General features: G+C 39.9%; 1 pseudogene across 1 annotated transcript; it reads left to right on the top strand.

Moving 5' to 3' along the window:
* Positions 1 to 1,480: 1,480 nt before the first annotated feature.
* On the top strand, positions 1,481 to 13,195 carry LOC149029031 (uncharacterized; annotated as a pseudogene). The gene is made up of 7 exons (XR_016170745.1): positions 1,481 to 2,232; positions 3,209 to 3,349; positions 10,542 to 10,655; positions 10,742 to 10,915; positions 11,541 to 11,656; positions 12,578 to 12,662; positions 12,740 to 13,195. The product of XR_016170745.1 is annotated as an uncharacterized LOC149029031 (transcript).
* The last annotated feature ends 10,216 nt before the right edge of the window (positions 13,196 to 23,411 follow it).

Raw genomic sequence — 23,411 nt, 5'->3', positions numbered from 1 at the left:
CATGAATAGAGTTACCAACAAATTCATTAGTGTCAATTCTAAGAGGAGGAGCTCTCCAACAAGCTTTTGCAAACTCACAATGGAATAATGCATGAATAGTAGTTTCCACATGTGAAGCACATATAAGACATAGAGGTGAAGGACTACTATTCCTAGAAAAAAGAGCTTGTTGAGTTGCAATACCATTATGAGCTGCCTTTCATAAGAAGGTTTTGATTTTTGGCAAAGATTTGATTTTCCAAAGTCTTCCCCAGTTCTCATTTACCGAGATAGATGATTGGGCTTGAGAGTGGTTAGCAGTATCTCTAGAACATTATTATGCAGATTTCACTTGAAAAGATCCATTTTTTGATAATTTCCATACCCATTCATCTTCAAATTCCTCCGATAAAATTGGAATAGATAAGATAGCTTGCTTTTCATCATGGTTAAACCAACAATCTAGCATTTGAGAATTCCATTTTTTGTTAGGCCAATCAATTAAGTCATGTACAAGAATAGGCCCGAAAGGTGTTGGGTCCCTTGAAGCAAAAGAGGAGGGAAAATGAGGTATCCAAGGATCTAGGAACACTCTTGTAGATAGGCCATTTCCTATTCTACAAATCAAACTTTTTTTTAGGATTTCCCACCCCACTAAAATGCTTTTCCACCCCCAAGATGCTTTTTTTGACACCTGGACTTTTAAGAAGTTTGAATCTTTCAAATATTTGCCCCTCATTGTTCTTGCCCAAAGTGAGCTTGGATTTGTAAGGAGCCTCCATCCTTGTTTCGCTAGTAGGGCTTTGTTAAGAGAATGAAGGTACCTAAATCCCAGACCACCTTGTTTCTTTGATTTGCATAGTGTGTCCCAATTAATCTAATTAATACCTGTGGTTCCTTTATTTTTCCACCAAAACTTCCTTAAGAGGCGAGAAAGCTTATCGCTCATCTCTTTAGGGATTAAGAAATTTGACATTGTGTATGTTGGCAAAGCAGTTGCAACTGCTTTAATGAGAATTTCCTTCCCCGCTTGAGGATATGTTGTCAACAATACCCTGCAGGTCCTTGTCAAATTCTCGGACTAAGCTGCATAAGCCCCTTTGATCCATCAAATATAAAATATAAAATGAAATCCTACATATCCATAATCGAGAAGGAAATATATATAATTATTTTCTTTGGGATGAAGAAGATTTTTCGTGATTATGAGAGACTTCATCGTCCTTCCACATGTATCCTGGGCCACTCGACTGGAACTATAGCTTCTTGATTTCAATTATTGAGTTATAGTTTGGGGAAGGGGTGGGTGTGTGTTCAACCTTGAAACCCAGATTCTTATGGATTTGAACTGGTGCTGTGACATTATCTTACTGTAACTAATTTTGTAATAAGTGACAACTTTTTTTTATCGGACTGGAATTCTCCTTATAATCCAAAAGAAATAGAATTTTTGGAGGAATTTGGAGTTGGATTTTCTGTGAATGCCATGCCGCTCATCCTCATTCCAGAAGAGTCTGCTATACTCCCAGTTCGAAATCCAGAAATTCCAGTTTCCAATTTGTGGACTGCATTCCTCGTTCAATCACAAAGAAAAAGACTTGCTCTGGATTTTCTGACAGCTTATCCGTCCTAACTATAAAAATTCTACTCATTTATGATTAATTGATAACCATGAATTTGTTTACATATTAAAGCCGTAGAACTGTACCCTTCTCTGGTTTGGAGAAACCAGGCTGGTGGATTTCACTCTTAGGTCTTGTACGCCGCTTTGTTCTTCCCAAACTCAGCCAGCAATGGCTTCTCTAAATAGCGTCGCAGCCCAGGTATTTCTTCCCATGGCGAAACCCATAAAAGAAGCGAAACCCAAATGCAGTTTACCGGTAACTGGTTCGAATTCTAGTTTCTTGAAAGGAAAGAGGAGAGGTTGTGTCGTTGGTTCAGTTGTGGAAGATGTCGATGTCATTCCAGTGCAGAGCAGTGATTCGACGGACCAGCAAGATGGAGTTGCTGCTGAAATGGACAGAGAGGGAAACAGAAAACGTTAACCAGGTTGGTGGGTTCCCTAAAGAGAACAGGTTATCGTTCGAAGGGGCTGGAGGGTTCTGTTCGTCTTCTTCGTCTGTTTCTTCAGAGAAAATAGAGTGGGAAGAAATCTATAAGTTAATCGATACGGCAATCAATACCACTATTGTTCTTGCTGCGGGCACTTTTGCCATCACTAAATTGCTTACTATCGATCGTGATTACTGGCATGTGAGTCATCTAATCTCTTTTCTATTCTTTGATTTTCATTTTGTAGAAATGAAACTGTGGACCACTTCAAATTCGGATTCTCTTGTGATTTCTAGATTAGTTGCAATGCATATACTTGATACATACGCGACTTTATATGAATTTCTTTTCCTAAGTCCAATTTTCTTAAGTTGAAGCCCTCCATTACTCCTACTTGAACTACTACTACTACTGCCACTGCTGGTGTGTTCGAATCGAAAAGGTTTATCTTTTTAATTTCAATTGTTTTCGTAGTCTGTTTGCTCTCTCCTGCTCCTCTTTTCTTTTATTTGGTGTCATCATATGGTCCCAAATGAGATTGGCTGCTTTGATAAAACTTTACCTTCTACCCAGTTTTCTCCACTCTGAGTTCCCTTCAGTTAAAAAATGAAGGAATTTTGAATATAAATTTGACTGGCTTCCGTTATGTTCTAATTATTTGGGCTCTGTTGTCTTGGGCTTTTCTTATGATTTTGATGATTTTGGGCATGAGTTCTACTGTGCAGTCCTTGTGTTTTTCTTTCTGATTTGCTGTAATCGGCTCAAAACATTCATGGCTGTACGAATATCCGATTGCATTTTGCCATTTATTTGTTTGTTGACTTTGTTCTACCAGGGTTTCGATCCATTGCGTTAAACCATCAGCTTAATTGCTCTCAGATTGCGATAGTGGATTCTGGGATTTTATATTTATCATACCGTTTACTGGTGTGGAATTCTTACTTGTTTTTGCATTTTAAGTTGAATTTCACTTCAAAGCCGTCTGAGTTTAGCAAGATAAATTAATTTCTTATATGGAAGATAAAGGTCATGAATGTCTAGAAACTGGGATCTGGATGTAATTGTCATTTGACTCATTTCATGTGCTATTGTAAAGAAGCAACCTCCTTCGCCATTTTTTATTCTCTTTTTGTGTTTTTTCAAATGTATCTCATGGCAGTTTACATGCATTCCTTAGGGATGGACTCTCTATGAGATATTTAGATATGCACCCCAGCACAACTGGACTGCTTATGAGGAAGCTCTGAAAACAAATCCAGTTTTGGCCAAGATGGTAATAAGTGGGATTGTCTACTCGCTGGGGGACTGGATTGCACAGGTAATGACTCCATCTTGAAAGAGAAGCTTATTTCTTTGCTGTCTTCTTTTTCTTTAACAAATCTTTTTGTAATCTTTCATGTTTATTATTGGTAATACTCCAGATATATCAGTTCTATTTAATTGACGGGGGGAAAGATTCCTTACCTGGATTCGCTTTCCCTTTTTTATGAAGTATTCGCAGCGGAAGTAAGTCTTGATCTACGTTCTCGTTCCACTACCAAATTTCTACCGGGATGATTTCACAATCACAAGGAAAGGGAAGTATTTCCACAACCCAAATGCCGTGTGGAAAGAAAATGGAAGAATGATCTAACGCAAAGAAAGGAAACCTCCACTAGGTTTATCCTTCCTGCGTTTCTTGGAGAGAGGGAGAGAGAGAGATGGGAGCCGCCTCCTTTTCTTGGAAAACTTACGTAATGTAAAATACTCTCATTTATGCGGTGGTTACCAAAATATATAACCCTATTTTGTAACCGCCCTAATAGTGAATTTCCAAATTTTCCCTTGGACATTTAATTTATTAATTATATTAATAAATTCCAACAGCTCCCACTTGCACAAGGGCAAGTGTTAATCTTTCAATGTGTCCCAGACACACATGTATATCCTAGATATACATATTCAATCTCTCTGCTATGTATCCCAGATACATAGACCTCTTGAGTCCCAGACACACATGTATATCCTAGATATACATATTCAATCTCTCTGCTATGTATCCCAGATACATAGACCTCTTGTGTCCCATACACACATGTATATCCTATATATATATATATATATATATATATATATATATATATATATATATATATATATATATATATATATATATAATATATATATATATATATATATATATATTGATCTCTTCACTATGTATCCCATATACATAGACCACCTATGTCTCAGATACTAATATCCACAAGTCATACTAGCAAAATGGGTCGTGCGACCAGTGATATACCTACACGCATGAGCCCCAAACTAGAAACCTTCCCAGAAGGCCAGAATGGCACATCCCTCAAAGAAACATAGCAAATAAGTATTAGTATAACACAGTGTCCTAGGTTTATTCAAACTCACCAGACTAAAGGTATCTCAATCCCTCTGAGAGATCACCTTCTTGTCCTTAAAATGTTCACTACTGTAACACATACAGTTGGCGCCAGCAAACACTTTTAGGGTGTAGTTGAATCAAACATTTCCTTTCGCCCCAAACCATCACTACACTTAGGATTGACTCATTTCCCGGTAGTGCCGCTTTAGGTCGAATCAATCATGACCATAGGTAACACCCCAAAGTAGCCACAACAACCCTTCGTTTCATAATGTCGTTGAAAGTCACTTAGAACACTAATGGACCATAAGGTCCAGGTCTAGGACTCACACAATGAGAGGAGCAGGGATCCATCCTCTCATTTCCAATGATCGCTAAGCATACATAGTATGATATACGTGCTATGGTGGAGCATTCTATAGTCCATCTCAACACCATACAGGTCTTAGTCTAGTCGCAACCTCTTGCGCCTAACCCGAGTTGCTTTATTGTTGCCACCCTAGCGCCACATAAAGTACTCGCACCTAGCTCCTATAGGCAACATGAATAGTGGGAACATTCATGTCGATTCTCTTCACAATAGAGAAACTCATCTTGATTCCAAATCAAGGCGACAGCATGATTATGACTTGACCTACACAAAGTCATTCACAATCCGTCTCATCTCTGCTCGCCTTCAAGGCGCCAGAGGCGAATGCTCGTGTGAGTGAGCCATTCTCTTACCTATTGACATATCTTGTTTTATGCTAGAAGAAACACAATCACACAGAAAGTGAATAAAAATAAATGCTGGAATGAACTTATATTACTCATTAATAAGAAAGTCTCAGTACAAAAGTAAGTCACAATCTACACAAGCCCAAGGATTTTACATGAGAAATAAAAAAACATCCTTGGCTATAGGTTTGGTAATTGGGTTAGCTACCATCTGACTAGTAGATATGTGCTTAAGTACAACTTTCTTCTTTGATGTAATGTCTCTAATAAAGTGATATCTCAATTGTATATATGTTTGGTCTTCCCATGATACTTAGGGTCCTTGACATAGCTAAGAGCTGCCGTACTATCACAGTAGACAAGGGCAGCCTCTTTGGATGTCATCACAATTCCAGTATGTCGAAGGAATCTCCTCAACCAAACAGCCTCTTGAACCGCAGCTGAGCATGCCACATACTTTGCTTCCATGGTCAAGAGGGATATACAAGTCTGCTTCTTGCTACACCACGAAATGACCCCGTCATTCAGCAAGAAAGCATATCCAGAGGTTGATTTGTGCTCATCAATGTCTCCAGCCCAGTCAGCATCACTATAGCCAACTAAGCGCAAATCCAATCCTTGGTAACACAACATGTAGTTACTCGTTCCTCTGAGATATCTCAATATCCTCTTAACTACTTTCCAGTGCTCTATGCCTAGGTTTGATTGGTATCGACTAACCAAACCCACTGCATAACAAATATTCGACCTAGTACACATCATAGTGTACATTAGGCTAACCACTACACTGGAATATGGAACTCTTTCCATCTTGATTTTCTCCTCTGAAGTCTTAGGACCCATATCAAGGCTCAAATGCAAACCCTTCTCCACTGGAGTATCAATTGGTTTGTAGTTGTGCATCTGGTATCTTGTCAAAACATTGTCAATATAGGTCTCCTGAGATAAACCCAATAATCTCTTTTGCCTATTTCTGACAATCTTGACACCAAGCACATAGCTTGTTTCACCCATGTCCTTCATATCAAATACAGAGGACAACCATTTCTTAATGGTTTCCAATAGCACCTTGCTATTGCTAGCCATAAGTATGTCATCTACGTACAGTGTCAGAATGACATAATTACCATTAGATCTCTTGGTGTAAACACAGTGGTCTTCCTCAAGCATGGAAAAACCATTTTCCATCATAGCTTGGTGGAAGCGCACTGTCTAGATGCTTGCTTATGCCTATTTCTGACAATCTTGACACCAAGCACATTGTTTGCTTCACCCATGTCCTTCATATCAAATACAGAGGACAACCATTTCTTAATGGTTTCCAATAACACCTTGCTATTGCTAGCCATAAGTATGTCATCTACATACAGTGTCAGAATGACATAATTACCATCAGATCTCTTGGTGTAAACACAGTGGTCTTCCTCAAGCATGGAAAAACCATTTTCCATCATAGCTTGGTGGAAGCGCACATTCCACTGTCTAGATGATTGCTTTAAGCCGTGTATGGACTTCTTAAGCTTGCACACTTTGCGCTCAAGTCCATTTGCTTCAAAGTCCATTTCCTCAAGTTCTCCATTGAGAAAAGCAATTTTTACATCCATCTGATAAAGCTCCAAGTCCAACTGAGCAACAATGGCTAGTATGAGGTGGATCGAGGCAAACCTAACCACAGGGGAAAAAGTTTCCTCATAATCAACGCCCTCTCGTTGGGTGTAGCCCTTAGCCACTAAATGAGCCTTGAATCTCTCAATAGATCCATCCGCCTTCCTTTTAATCTTGAGAACCCACTTGTTCCCAATTGCCTTTCGGCTCGGTGGCAAGTCAACCAAGTCCCAGACATGATTAACTTTTATCGACTCCAACTCTTCCTCTATTGCTTTCAACCATTTCTTTTAGCTTGACCCCGCAAAGAGCTTCCTGTACGCTCTTCGGTTTATGCTCATCGACTGAAGTCATCTCACAGTCGATCTCTTCAGGAGTTACCATGTAGGCTTCATCCTCTATGTCGAAACGTCGACGAGGAACTTGCCCGCGCTCACTACGGCGCAAGTGCATGTCAGATTGCTCACCCTCTGAGGTAGCTATCACATCTGCACACCCACTCCCACTAGGATCTTCTGGATGAACCCCAGGTTCATTATCCAGAATCTGAATCCCTGGAGTGACAAGACCACTATCTTGTATTTCAAAGAATTCCCATGATTCTTTGTTAACTCTTGAAAGAGATGGAAAATCATTCTCCAAGAATGTTGCATCCCTAGACTCAAGTTCCGTTGTCCTCTCACTCTCATCTAGTCTAATGAAGACATGGCCCTTTGAGGGTTCAGAATATCTCACAAAGATACACTTTCTTCCTCTGGGTCCAAGCTTTCCATATTGGTGAGAAGTAGAGTGAACATATGCTGCACATCCCCATGCGCGCAAGTAACTCAAATCTGGCTTCCTTCCGGTCCACAACTCATATGGTGTGGAAGGAACCGATTTGGTTGGAACTCTGTTGAGGATATAGGCCGTAGTCAGCAAAGCATCTCCCCAATAAGAGATGGGTAGATTTGCCTGCGCCATCATGGATCTCACTATGTCTAGCAAGGTTCTATTCCTCCTCTCAAAGAACCCCATTTCTGCTGTGGAGTCCCTGGAATAGTAAGTTGTCTAGATATCCCCTTTTCATCACACAACCCTTTGAATATATCGGAGAGATACTCTCTACCTCTATCCGTTCTAAGAGTTTTAATCTTCTTATCTAACTGATTCTCAACTAAGCTCATGAATTTCTTAAAACATTCTAGAGCTTCTGACTTATGAGAAATTAGATAAATGTGACCATACTGGGTATAGTCATTTATGAATGTGATGAAATAAGCCTATCATTTTCTAGTATGCACATTCATGGGTCCACACACATCTGAATGGATAAGTTCTAAAGGAAGAGAGGCTTTCAAAGCCTTTTCAAATGGTTTTCTAGTTGCTTTTCCTGCTAGACATGACTGACATGTTGGCAAATCAGATAGTGAACCTTGGCCTAAGAGACCTTCTCTTGCCAACCTGTTCATTCTATCTAAGCCAATATGTCCTAGTCTAGCATGCCACAAATTAGAATCAATACACACAGTATCTTGGCAAACAAAAGCACTACTAGAATTAAATGAATAATCAATTGTATCCAATACAATGAAACCATTTTTAAGAAAACTATAACCATAAACTATATCACCTAGATACAAAACCAAAGAATTGTTTTCAAATACAATTCTAAAACCATGTCTCATAAACCACTCTTGTTTCTGTTCCCATCTCTGTTACTTTGCCTAGACCGCTGAGGTTGAGCTTTCTCCTTCTTGAGCTCGAAGCCTGCACCCTTACTAGTGCTAGCTTCAGTAGCAAGTACTTCAGTGTGAGGAGCATCGGCCAACATCCGATCGTCCTCTAGCTCAAGGTGCTTGGCAGCTTGATCAAATGTCTTGACCTCATCAGTATGAGTCAAGAAGATCTTCATATGCTCCCAAGACTTAGGCAATGATTTGATGACTCCAGACTTGCTCCTCATCAGTCTTTTGGCGCCCACATGCGCTCAACTCACTAATCATGTTGGACATGATGGTTATATGCTGCCTCATGGTGTGACCCTGGCGCATCTTATAACCATCAAATGTGAGTCTAAGCTGGCGGCCTCTTGTGGTGGAAGTCCCTCCATACTGGAACTTCACAGCCTCCCACAAAGACTTTGCAGTCCTATGCTTCTCAAACCGAAGCATCAGGTCATCCCTCATGGAGCCTAAGATACTAATCCTAGCTACCCGGTCTTTCCTCTTCCAGGCATTGTAAAGCTCAAGGTTCCTGCGATACTGTGCAGTGGTACCTTCCTCAGGTGGGGACATGGTCTAGTTTACAGTTTACAGCATATTCTGTTCTTCTAGGAGATACTGCACCTTTCGGTGCTAAAGGGCATAATACCTCTCATTCAGTTTATCTCCTTTTGCGAAGTTAACAACAATGCTCTTGGTAGCAGCCATTTATTCTAGAGACATTATATACTAGAATGAGTTCAACTATTCTAGCATAAAACACAACTCATGCAATAGCAAATCACACTAGCATAGTCAACTTATGGGATAAGCACTTAAACCAAAAGAGATGCTAACAAACATTCAATCAAATTCTCATGCAAACCCACATAGACTTATACACTAGTTTTATTCTGTGCAAGAAACATGATTGATAGACCCATAATTAAAAACAACAGTTTTATTAAAATAAAACATGCAATCATGTTAATACTATGAGGTGGTTCACACAGAACACTTATACCTCATTAGCTCCCACTAGGCCCCATTTGGCTCTCAATGCCCAAACATCACACAGATTGTCGGGCCATTGGTGTCCAGTAAGTTAGAAACACATTCTAAACTGGACAAACCAATATCCAAAAAAATCCTGCCGTCTAGCCAAATGGATGACCGTCTCCCAGACGGAAATTCCGTTTGGGTCACTGTGATCTGTCTGAAAATATATGGACGACCGTCTGGTCCACAGTGACCAGAAAATGACGTTTTTTCTGATTTTTTCATGAACGAATTTTTTTCAAAAAACGGTAAAACACGTTTTTTCACCCAAAAAATCATCCAAAAATGCATTAAAAAATCCAGCAATAATTATTAAACAAAAAATAATTTTCACAGATAATCAATTCATGCAAAAATTCACAAGAGAAATTCACAAGGATTCTCCCACTTGGATCCGAAACCAAAACATAAGGGTTTCTAAAAACCCTATCAATTCTCCCATGGGTTTCGTATTAAACCCTGGATTCTCTGTGGGTTTCCATAAACCCTTGATCCTCCCATTGGATCCATACAATAAAATTAAACAATGGGGAGGAACCGAGAATCGTGGGAACCACGGCTCTAATACCAATATTGGTAATACTCCATATATATCAATTCTATTTAATTGACGGGGAAAGATTCCTTACCTGGATTAGCTTTTCCTTTTTTATGAAGTATTCGCAGCGGAAGTAAGTCTGGATCCATGTTCTCGTTCCACCACCGAATCTCTACCGGGATGATTCCACAATCACAAGGAAAGGGAAGTATTTCCACAACCCAAATGCCGTTTGGAAAGAAGATGGGAGAATAATCTAAGGCAAAGGAAGGAAACCTCCATTAGGTTTATCCTTTCTGCGTTTCTTGGAGAGATGGAGAGAGGGAGAGAGGGAGAGAGAGAGATGGGAGCCGCCTCCTTTTCTTGGAAAACTTACGTAATGTAAAATACTCTCACTTATGCGGTGGTTACCAAAATATATAACCCTATTTTGTAACCGCCCTAATAGTGAATTTATAAATTTTCCCTTGGACATTTAATTTATTAATTATATTAATAAATTCCAACATTTATATTCTTATACTTGCAGTGCTATGAAGGAAAACCTCTTTTTGAGTTTGACAGAGGCCGAATGTTCAGATCTGGTCTTGTTGGGTTTTCTCTACATGGCTCCCTTTCTCACTATTATTACTAGTACTGTGAGGTAACTGCCGTAATTAACATTGGAGTATTTAGCTCAACCATATAGTTGACTTTCTTTGGAAGACTGAAGATTACTTTATTGTCCAGGCTCTATTTCCTTTTGAGGACTGGTGGGTGGTCCCTGCTACGGTTTTATTTGATCAAACTGCATAGGCTTCTGTTTGGAACAACATTTACTATGTTGTACTGGGCTTCTTACGATTTGAATCTCCAGCCAGTATTTTTAGTGAGCTGAAAGCAACATTTTGGCCCCTGCTTACGGTAAGAGAAAACTTCTGGCATCCTCTATTTATTTCTTCTTTCGATGCTTCAAATGAGGAATTTTTTAACAAAATATCGACTTGCTAGTATTTCGTCAAGCCTAAGGAACCCTTTCACAAATGGATTACCTATTGTCGGGCTCACTTAAAATATCGAATTTGTGCCAAAGCAGAGCTGTCCTAGTGGTCGAAACCAACACCTCTTAGTGAAGAGGTCGTGGGTTTGACTCTGCTGAGGCATATTAATATCCCCATCCCCCGGTTTAATAAAGCCCCTTGTACAAAAAAAAAATAAAAAAAATATCGAATTTGTAGAAGCTGTTGAGTTAAGTTTAGAATTTAAGTACTTATTTGTTATAACTATTGGCTTTGTTATTTCACCATCGAGAGTTTGAACTTCGAAAATTTGACCAGCAAAATATTTCATGTTTAAAAGTAGCCAATTCATTATTTTTTTCTTTTTCTTTTCTTAAATGGAAATAAACATTGAAAAACTTTTCAACATGTAAAATTTTAGGCCGTAACAAATGGAGCAGTGGAATATAATGGCAAGTGCTTAACCAAGTTGGAATTTTTTTTCTATAAATCTATGTCATACATCTTTCATGGTGTTGTTTCCTTGACAGGCAGGGTGGAAGCTTTGGCCTTTTGCCCACCTGATTACATATGGTGTGATTTCATTGGAACAAAGGCTTCTTTGGGTGGACTGTGTGGAGCTTATCTGGGTGACCATACTATCAACGTAAGTATTCAACTTGATTATGATCAATTAATACCCATTAATTCTAAACCCTTAAGTTCTGACCTCTAGAACATGAAAAGAAATTTGAACCTGCTACACTTGAAAAGATCCATCAATTAAAAGGTGTCACAAATTTTTGGCAGTTGATCTCAGTTATACCAGCAAACCTAAAAGATAACGGTTTCTATCTGCTGCTTGTCTGAGTTTGATATTTTCCACTTACACGATCAACATTCATCTGTGAGGAAGCTGGGGCCTGGGTTTCCATCTAAATCCCTCGTTTGGTTGCTTTTGAAAAAAATTGTTGGTAGACTTTATGAGGTTCGTGTGTGAGAATGCAGGTACCTTTTGATTGTTTTAACTATGCAATAGAGATCTTAGGATGTGGTGGATTATTCCCTCAAAAAAGTAAAAAAAATAAATTCTATAATTGATGTTCAGTGACATCTAATCATGGTAGGATATTCTAACTGAAGTTGTCATTCAATCACATTAGGATTTCCATCAAATAATATATTGATTATCCTGCCGTGTTCATTGGTGGGATACAGACTCTAAATGCTTATTAGGTCCTGATTCAGGGTAACTCCCCTAGCAAGACCTAATCTGAGATCACCATTTAATGTGTAAACCACTTATGCATGCTCAACCCATAGTTATGAGTTAATGTGAAGGAATTTGTTGCATCATTCTGGGAATTTGTCAATCTCCTCTGTGGGATGTACATGATAACCTTACCAGTTTGTGCTGCACTGTCTTCATATCGAATAATTGGTCATGCCCTTATACAAATAATGCCCCATGTATCATTCAAAACAACATGCTAACTTTTGCTACCATCTTCATGTATCAACTAATTTACCTATGTGTGTGCTTTTCTCTTATGATTATTAGATATTGATCATCTTTTATTTCCCATAGTAACTCAAATGGGAAATCTGAAGCAAAGAACTCGGAGGCACTCCTGGAAGCAGAACCAAATTCTTCCTCAATTGATAATCTAGAGGTACTGTTTTCTTCTGGTCCAGGTAAAAATGTTGCAGCATATTAAAAAACTGACGTTACAGTGTCAATCTTTCTTAGGAGTAGATGAATTGGGAACTGCAACTGGCCAAGTCCCAGGTAGATGCTACTGGTATATAATTAAAAGCTTCTCACCAGAAAAGGTAAATAATTTGCTCTTGGCACTTCCTGGGATACGCTTGCAGGGTTCCTTATACAGCAGGATGAGGGCTTGTGATTCATCAAAACTTGTACATGTATCTTGTGCAACAATATCTTATAGTTTCCATGTGCATATACGAGGAAATAATTTTTCTATGATTCAATGCGTCTATAGCATGGGAGTTTGTTCCTAACTGTGTAGCTGGTTTTTATTCTTAGTCCTATTCAAGTATAATTCTTAGTTTTCCTGTTGTAATTAGGATTTGAACTTAGGTAGGTGAGAGTAATGTTCCTTTTTCATTTCTATTTCGGTTCAGTATGAAGACACATTGGTTTGTATGATAACCTTATGCAGTCTATTATCCCGTCTTCTCATCTTCTTCTTCTTCTTGTTCTTCTTCTTCTTCGTTCGTTGTCTCTCCCACAGTTCTTTTTTTCTTCAGATTCTAGTTTGTAACATGAGATTTTGCCATTTGGTACCTTTAAATGCTCAAATGTATCTAACAGGTTTTATTAATAGCACACATTGCAGAGAACTTCCTTGCCCACCTGCTCGTGTTATCCTATTGATATTATTACATGGTTTCAGTTATTCAAAAGTTAACCTAGAGTTTTCTTTGGGGGTCATATAAATAGAGATACCAAGACCAAGATCTGGTCTTGGTGCACTTTGACCCTTGTTTGGGAATTTTATTGGACCCCAATGTAAATATACTAATAACTCAAATAGATGGGCACCAACATAGTTTGTTAAGGCTTTCCAAGCTTGGATGATATCTATGTAAGACTGCATCGTGAAGGCTCTTTTGGTTGGACTATAAATTGTAGCAAATATGAGATGGCATGACTAGTGAATGGAATCGACTCGGCAGCCTTGGTGTTCCTTATACAGTTATTACAGTGATAAAACTTGCCGTGGTAGGCTCAAGCTCAACGCTGATGGTGTATGTTGAAGTCATATTCAACAACACGGCCTGGGGAATATCACTCTTATTGGAAGTGTAATCCGATAGCAGATTATAGCTTCTTTGACAACTAATTGTCTAGACGGCAAGTAATGCAACGGCTGGCACAAACCAAACATGAATGGATAAGGATTCAAAGGGAGGGAAGTGCTTTAGGTTGTTCTAAGGTTGACTAAAATCCTCTGCTGTATATAGTAGTGCAGCACCATAGCATGACAAGTGTGATATACTAAATAAAGGATTGAAATTAGAAGATTGGGTTTTAAGTGAAAATACACATTTTTATGACCAGTTTAGAATTAGTCTCAAAACCCAGTCCTAAAAGTTGAAGTTCTCACGATTTTTCCCATCTTCCATCTCTCTCCCTTTCCTCCATCTTTCATTTTTCTTCCTCCATCTTCCTTCCTTATGCTGTAGAGTAATGGCAACAGGAGCAGTTACATTGGCTCGTTAACTTGCGTGCTTCTTCCTTGTCAAGGTCTCAATTGACACGAAGCACTCAAAGTGAATAAAGGTGGATCTAGCGAGGCATTTAAATGTTCTGTCCTTCATTTTGTCTTCTTCAAACTTGCAGTTCCTCAAATCCTCAAGTTTGGGAAACCACATCTGTCCACCCTTCATGTTCACCTCCTGCTCTCTCTACTGAGGTCTGAAACTCTGAAAGGGATTGCCGAATGCCGAGAATGGATATTCCAAACTCTAAAAAGACTGAGTCAAATCTTGATAATGCGGCGTAGAACACTTGTCACATGACCTTGACCTCCTTTCTCTCTCAATATATAGAGAAATTCCACAATAGAGAACCCCTTGCAAGCAATGTTGATGTTCTTTTGATGCTATACGAAACAACAACAATGATTCATGCATCTCTTGTTGGGAAAAATATAGAAAGACGGTTCACTCTTTTCCTGCTTGTGTAAAAGATCGACAGAGAAAAAAGGTATTCGTGAATAGTGCCCGTGTGAATAATGTCGTAAATAGTGCCTGTGTGGGGCCCACGTGAATAGTACTTGTGTGGGGCCCACGTGAAAGATAACAAAATAAATAATCACAAAAGAAACACAGACAACAGTATACGTGGTTTGGCTTTGCCTACATCCACGGGCGTAATAAGACTTTTCACTATGAGAAAATAGAAATACAATACTTGTACAGTGCTTGGATTTATAACCAAAACCAACCCTGTATCCAAAATTGGATACCTCTGTAAACCCTCTCTCAACTCACACTCTTATCCTTGAAGAGTTTCAAATCCACTACTCCGAACACAGAAAGCACCTCACTCAAACCCCCAAAACCCTGCACTTAATGAGTTCTCTCGTGAGATCTCTCGCTCACTTGTTTTTCTCCTCTCAAATGAACCCCCCCCCTATTTATAGATGGAAAGGGGGATGTTAAAGAGAGAAAACTGGACGTCTCTTATTTATTGCTTTTGTCTCCATTGTCATTTGTCAAAGGAGGTGCCGTTCTCATTAATGGGTTGTCACCCATATAAGATTTAAAGATATCAGGAGGGAGGCAGGGAGAGAGAGAGATTTCCTCTCTTTCACTTCGTCAAATATTGTGGCTGAGAGATAAATCTCATTTTTCTCATTTTTGGTGACTATTTGTCACTTTATGAGAGGACCCCACAAACTCCCCTTCTGACTTATAAGGAGGGACAACTCATGCTTCTATAGTAGTCATGTTTGCCCATTGGTAGAGCCTTTTATCATCATATCTGCTCTATTTCTGTCAGTATGGATTTTCTCAAGCTGCAACTGCTTATGTTCCAGTACATCTCGTATCCAGTGATACCTTACATGGATGTGTTTCGATTTATAATAGAAACTCAGATTCTTACTTATATGGATTGCACTTTGGTTGTCGCAATGAACAACATATTTTTCTTGTTTCAAACCAAGTTCTTGAGTGAATTGCTTCATCCACAACATCTCCTTACATGCTTCAACAACAACGATGTATTCTGCTTCTATGGATGACAAAGCCACACATCTTTGCAACTTAGATTGCCATGATATTGCTCCCCTTGCAAAGGTAACTAGGTATCCTGATGTGGATTTTCTGGAGTCAATGACTCCAGCCAAATCAGCATTTGTATATGCTTATACCATAGGTTTCTCACCTCCAAAACGAAATGTTAGTAGTACCTTTAAGATATCTCATTATCCACTTCACTGCTTCCCAGTGTTCATTTCTAGGATTGGATAGAAATCTACTAATAATTCCTACTGCATGTGCAATATCAGGTCTAGTACAAACCATGGCATACATCAGGCTTCCTACTGCTGAAGAGTAGGGAATGCTTCATTTCATCCCTTTCTTCTTCAGTTGAGGGACTTTGTTCACTACTCAACTTGAAATGACTACCAAGGGGGGTACTTACATATTTTGCTTTGCTCATATTAAATCTTTCAAGTACCTTCTGCACATACTTTTCTTGTGATAGTCGTAACTTTCTAGCTGCTTGGTCACTATAAATCTTTATGCCTAAGATATGTTGTGTAGCTCCCAAATCCTTCATGGCAAAGGACTTGCTCAATTCTTTCTTCAACTTGTCAATTTTATTAACATCTTGACCAACAATCAACATGTCATCAACATAGAACAAGAGAATAATGAAATCTTCTTTAGAAAATTTCTTAACAAACACACAATGGTCTGATGCTGTTTTGTTATTCCCATGATCCATCATGAATGAATCAAACTTCTTGTACAATTGCCTTGGTGCTTGTTTCAAGCCATACAAGCTCTTTCTTAACCTGCAGACCATGTGTTCCTTACCTTTGACTTCAAAACCTTCTAGCTGCTCCATGTAAATTTCTTCCCCCAAATCTCCATAGAGAAAGGCCATCTTTACATCTAGTTGATGGATTTCCAAATCCATACTAACAGCTATACTTAACACCACCCGTATAGAAGACATTTTTACTATAGGTGAAAAAATTTCATTGAAGTTAATACCTTTTTTTTGCCTAATCCCCTCACGACCAATCTTGCCTTGTACCTTGGTTGTGAGCTTTTCTGTTGGGCTTTTAGCTTAAACACCCAGTTTTCGAGTGCTTTCGTACCTTCAAGTAACTTTACCAGGTCATATGTGTGGTTCTTATGCAAAGAATCCATCTCTTCTTGCATAGCTTTCAACCACTCATTTTTATGCTTGCTGTCATTTGCTTCTTCAAAGCATTTTGGTTCACCTGCGTTTGTTAGCATAATAAATTGAGTAGGTGAATACCTGGTAGATTGATGTTGTGGCCTAGTGGATCTTCTTAACTCAGGCTTAATTGGAGGTCCGTGGGTTGGTTATTCCCTATTGTGAAATGCCATGTCAGCATTTGCCACATCGGCCTCTAATCAGTTTTGATGATGACAAACACTCTACTAATGATTCCATGTATATATGTTTTGTCCAGCTCATCACTACAGTGAATCTCGATGCAAAGTAACCGAATCAAAGAATTACCGGAGAGTCAAGCTCAAGACCAACTCTGTCACATCCACCCAGCCGGTACCCCATTTGGAATACCCGGGATGTGATCCACAGTCCAAGGATCAATCATCTGAGGTCCATGCCTCCCACATACACGGTAACACAATCATGAACAGTAATAATCAATGGTAAAAACAATTAATACTAAGTATCATGAATAAGATAAGATTAACTAAATCAGAGTGCGGAATATAGATAATAATAAAGTGTGATCAAAATCATAAAGGGTAAGAAGGTGTGGTAGCCACCCTCTCAGAGCAGCGGAAAAGAAGTAAATCAAGTTAGTTATATATCCAAATGTCACTAGAATAATTCAAAGACAAGTTAATTACAATATCCAAGGTTCCACAAATACACCAGGGGAATGGGGCACTATGCTAGGGTTTTTTCTATACTAATGGTAGTCTCCTCAACCGTACGGATGAAGTAAACCCAACGCTGCCGCTCCCGCACAACTGTGGGGCTAACCCTAGTGTGGATAGTAATCCTCCTCGGCTCCAATATACGGATCCTCACCGACGCCACTACCCGGAGGGTAGTATGTGGAATCATAGTCCGCCTCATAGGAGGTGCCATCGTAATCTTCGGTACCTGGAATGTAATCTAAAACATTTGCACAAAAAGGAATGAGTTCGAAGAACTCAGCAAGGAAGTTATTCCATAATTAGAAATCATACACATTCAGAACATATAATAATGCAATGTGATATGGAACATATGATGCAGATATGAGCCTAACTCTATGAATGTTGGTCTCTAGGGTAGACATGCTTTAAGTCATAGCACCGTACTTCTCTGGGTCGTCAGTCACTCTCCCATTTCCATATCTTAGGAATGCCCGGGGAAGATCGGTAAAGTCATCAAAAGCCGTGGTAAGGGGATCGGTCACCACTCTCTCACATCACCATTTGGTCAAGTACTGGCGCATGTCACAGTAAAGCCTAGCCCAATGCAAGTCATCTACTCAGTCGGTCAAGTCATATTCAGATACGTCCATTCCTCGCCCCCGACGATCCTTTCTGGTATCCTTCACACTAGAGTCAGCGAAATCCCGAATTTCGGACTCATCAACCCTATTGGTCATCCACATATAGTAAACGGTAAGCTCTCACGTCCTCTCACGGATTGGTTACCGGTCTTGAGCGCCCGTGAGCCCAAGTCTATCCATATGCAACTCTACCAATAAATGGCCCCTTTCAGGTATCCGTAGCATGGTTTATGTCCCCTACCGGATTGGCTACCGGCCTAGAGCGCCCATCCAACCATACACTACCACGGGTTGTTCGGTCTCAATGCCCTTCCGATTCGGGTCTGACACGACAAGGATGAACCTAGCCACACAACTAGACAATCCTATGTATGTCATCCAATAACTCGGGAAAGTGTCGATAGGCACCATCGGAGAACATCCATACTATTCCCTCCGATGCCCAAAGACAGAAGTGTCAGTAGGACACCCCCAAATCCCAAGTCATACGTAAGCAATCACACATCAAATCTCATCATTTCTCATGCATCCAATGCATATTCACAATAGTAATCAAATCATGATATTGAAACGAATCATTATAATCATAAGCAAATCAAAATGATAAAGTAACACAACAAAAGTATAAAGATTTAAATGCTACTGTTCTAACACATATGTAACAGTCTCATAATGATTGAAAGGAAATTTAGGGATTTCATTCTTTAAATAAAGCACAGTTCAATATTTGATGACTTATATGTTTATGGATATAACCATCCTTACCTTGGATGAGTTGATGATGGATTGAGAATACCAAGAATAGTCCAATAGAATTGTTAAGGCCCAAAACAAACATCAATAATAAGTTAGAAAAGAAGTCGGGAAGATCGGATGTCATTTGGGTCAAAGCGACCAAGGTTGTTGTCGGCAACAACAACTTTGGTCGATGGTATCGACCAAAAGGATCGACCAAAATTGTCCTCGGGGCAGAATAGTGGATTTTGGGGATTTTGGTCCTAAATGAGTCTTCCGGTGTTTGGATCAATCTGAAACTTGGAGGCATACTTAACAACAGTAGTAGGACACTATAAATCAAGGAATTAACCCAATCCAATGGTCTAATTAAAAAGCCCCAATTTGAGCTATCAAGTTCAAGTGATAAACATCATGGCATGAGTTGGAATTGATTGCATTGATGAGGAATAGCATGCAATAGCTAGAGGAACTAATAGAAATTCGATTGGAATCATATGGCAATGTTAAACATGAACATAATACACTCTATAGCTCAGTTTGATATCAAACGGTATGATGTTAATAGGTAAATCATGGAATACATATGCTAGGCATGAGATATAAGCATAGCATCAATGAATGGCTAAGGGAATCATGGATTGAGCATGAGTAGGCACTTGGAGTGGTGGTTGCAAGGTTGCAGCACCATTCCAAATGTCTCATCAGCAAGATGACAATAGAAAAGAGTAGAAAATGGTAGGGTAGAGAGTGGAATGAGGAGTCATACCTTAGTGTGGAAGATGAAGACAAGAATCAATGATAAACTAAGTGTCTTTGATGAGATACCCTTCACACTAACCAAGGAGCTGCTTTGGGAAGCTCTCCCCACGTTCGTAGGTGAGAAAAATAATTGCAAAAGGCTCAAGGCTCGAGGTCACATTAAATAGAAAAGGAATATTCCATGGAATCATTAACTTGGCAGACTGGGATATTTTGGTCGATGGTCCTTGGTCGATGGTATCGACCAAAAGGATCGACCAAAATATTTTCAGCAGAAAACTCAGGTTTAGAACAATAACTTCAAGTAGGGATTTGAAAGGCTATACAAGGTCAAATTGAGTGAGGTTTTCTTCCACAATTCAATCAAGAAGTCTAGTTTCGGGGAATACCTTCTGATTGTGCACAGGAGGTCATTTGGTACATCAACCATAATAATCTTTTCCGATGCGTAGACTTTCCTTAAACACTGACAATGCATTTAAGCAAGGGGTATCATTGTCAATGTCCATGGGCTTGGTCTCCGAATCATGATCATCAATCAGAATGGTCCATAAATCTCTTCTTCCACTGCTTCGGGTCCTCGGACCTGAATACAACAGTGGATCCGGGTCAGGGTCAAGGTTAGAATAGGGCTGGATATTACATTCTCCCCCTCTTCAAAGAATTTCGTCCTCGAAATTGAAAGCGTACTTGTGCTTCCTAAAAGATGAGGAAACTTCTCCTTCATGTCTTCTTCTTTCTCCCATGAAGGTTCTTCAGGGGTATGGTTTTTCCATCGAATCTTCACCAGAGGGATGGTGCGATTCCAAGAATCGCTTGTCCTTTCTATCTAGGATCTCGGCTGGTCCTTCATCGTAAGAAAGATCGGCACTAAGTCCTTCGGGTGCTTGCTGTAGTATGTGCTCCGGGTTTTCTAGGTATTTCCGAAGCATTGAAACATGGAACACATTGTGAACTCCAGCGAGTGACGGAGGCAAGGCCATGCGGTATGCTACAGGTCCAACCCTTTCCAAAATCTCAAAAGGTCCAATGAAGCGGGGACTAAGCTTTCCTTTCACATTGAATCTCGTCACCCCTTTCATAGGTGATACTTTAAGGAAGACTTTCTCTCCAATTGGAAATTCTAAGTCGGTTCTTCTCTTGTCGGCATACGACTTCTGTCTAGATTGAGCAGACTTGATCCTTTCCTGAATCATGTCAACCATATCACTGGTAGCTTCAATCATCTCTGGACCTAAGACTTTTCTTTCACCAGTCTCAGTCCAATACAAGGGCGTTCTACAAGTGTTACCATACAAAGCCTTAAACGGAGCCATGCCTATTGTTGCTTGATAACTGTTGTTATAGGCAAACTCGACTAAGGCTAGGTGTTCATCCAAATTTCCACCCATGTCAACCACACAAGACCTAAGCATGTCTTCAAGAATATGAATTGTCCGCTCAGATTGTCCATCAGACTGTGGGTGATGAGTTGTACTCAGATTCAATTGGGTTCCCAAGGCTTTCTGCAGTCCATTCCAAAACATTGAGGTGAACCTAGGATCACGGTCCGAAACGATACTCACTGGCACTCCGTGTAGACGAATTACATTGTCCACATAAAGTCTAGCTAGCTTATCCAAAGAGTAGGTGATCTTCATAGGAATGAAATGGGCTGATTTAGTCAACCTATCAACAATCACCCACACAGTGTCATTTCCCTTACTAGTCCGCGGCAAGCTAGTCACAAAGTCCATTGAGATATCTTCCCACTTCCAACTAGGAATAGGAAGAGGCTGAAGTAATCCAGATTGGGGTTGGCGAACAGCTTTCACACGTTGGCAAGTTTCACACCTGGCAACAAAGTCTTCAACGTTTGCTTTCAAACCATTCCACCAAAAATGTTCCCTTAAGTCCTTGTACATTTTGGTACTTCCAGGGTGTACTGTAAAGATGGACTGATGTGCTTCTTTCAATATTTCCTTCTTGATTTCCTCAACAGCGGGCACACAGAGTCTACCTCTAAACAATAAGGTACCATCCATAGATGTACTAAAAGCAGGGTCCATTTCTGAATTCGAGGCAATCTTATCAATCTTCTCTTTCAACTCTTGATCAGAACTTTGCAAGGCAACAATTCTATCTCTAAGGGAGGATCTTGCAGTCATGGCATAGAGAATACAATCCGAACCCTTAGGGACCACTTCCAAACCAAATCTTTCCATCGAGGACAACAAAGGCCGACTCAAAACATTTAAATCCAACTCTTTTCTTTGACTCTTTCTACTAAGAGCATTCGCCACTACATTTGCTTTACTCGGGTGGTACTGGATGTCACAATCATAGTCAGAGACCAATTCAACCATCTTCTCTGTCTCACATTCAGCTCCTTTTGGGTGAAGAAGTATTTCAAACTTTTATGATCCGTGAAGATGGCAATCTTCTCACCGTACAGATAGTGTCTCCAAATTTTCAAAGCAAATACAACAGCTGCAAGCTCTAAGTCATGAGTGGGGTAGTTCCGCTCATAATCCTTTAGTTGTCGAGAGGTATAAGCCACTACCTTTCCGTGTTGCATCAACACGCAGCCCAAACTGATTTTAGAAGCATCAATGTAGACCGTCAATCCATCGGAACTATCAGGTATAGTCAGAACCGGGGCGCTTGTCAATCTAACTTTCAGCTCTTCAAAGTTCTTCTCACAAGAATTGGTCCAGACAAACTTCTCTTCTTTTCTAGTTAGCTTAGTCATAGGGGCAGCCAACCTAGAAAAGTTTTCAATGAATCTCCGGTAGTATCCTGCTAATCCAAGAAAACTTCTTATCTCAGTCACGGTCTTCGGTCTTTCTCAATCAGTAACAGTTTGGACTTTCTCTGGGTCAACACGAATACCCTCAGCTGAAACAACATGGCCAAGAAATACTACACTTGAGAGCCAGAAGTCACACTTGCTAAATTTAGCATAGAGTTTCTTTTCTCTCAACCTTTGCAACGTGCAGTTCAGGTGCTCCGCATGCTCTTCCTCATTCTTTGAGTAAATCAAGATGTCATCAATGAAGACGATTACAAATTTATCGAGTACATCGTGAAATACTCGGTTCATGAGGTCCATGAACACGGCAGGGGCATTAGTCAAGCCGAAAGGCATCACTTTAAATTCATAATGTCCGTACCTTGTTACGAACAGTTGTCTTAAGGATGTCACTTGACTTCACCTTCAGCTGGTGATATCCCGATCTCAAATCAATCTTTGAAAAGACAGCAGCACCCTTCAACTGATCAAAAAGGTCATCAATCCGAGGCAAAGGATATCTGTTCTTGATTGTCGACTTGTTCAATCCCCGGTAGTCAATGCACAGACGCATACTACCATCTTTCTTCTCTACAAACAAGACCGGAGCTCCCCAAGGCGACACACTTGGCTGCACGAAACCTCTCTCTAAGTGTTCATTTAATTGAGTTTGCAACTCTTTGAGTTCGGTAGGTGCCATTCTGTAAGGGGCCTTGGATACAGGAGCCGCTCCAGGAATTAAGTCTATAGAAAACTCAACTTCCCTATCAGGAGGCAAACCTGACAAGTCATCCGGAAAAACATCAGGGAATTCACTAACAACTCTGACTTCTCCAAGTCTCTTCTTCTCTCTGACCTTGCTTCCAGACGAAGCATCTCCC

Source organism: Hakea prostrata, chromosome 1 (genome assembly GCF_041222555.1).
Source record: "Hakea prostrata isolate BN-2017 chromosome 1, UWA_Hpros_2, whole genome shotgun sequence".
Taxonomy (NCBI): domain Eukaryota; kingdom Viridiplantae; phylum Streptophyta; class Magnoliopsida; order Proteales; family Proteaceae; genus Hakea; species Hakea prostrata.
The sequence above is the reverse complement of the archived record's forward strand: the minus strand, read 5'-3'. Positions and strand labels throughout refer to the sequence as shown.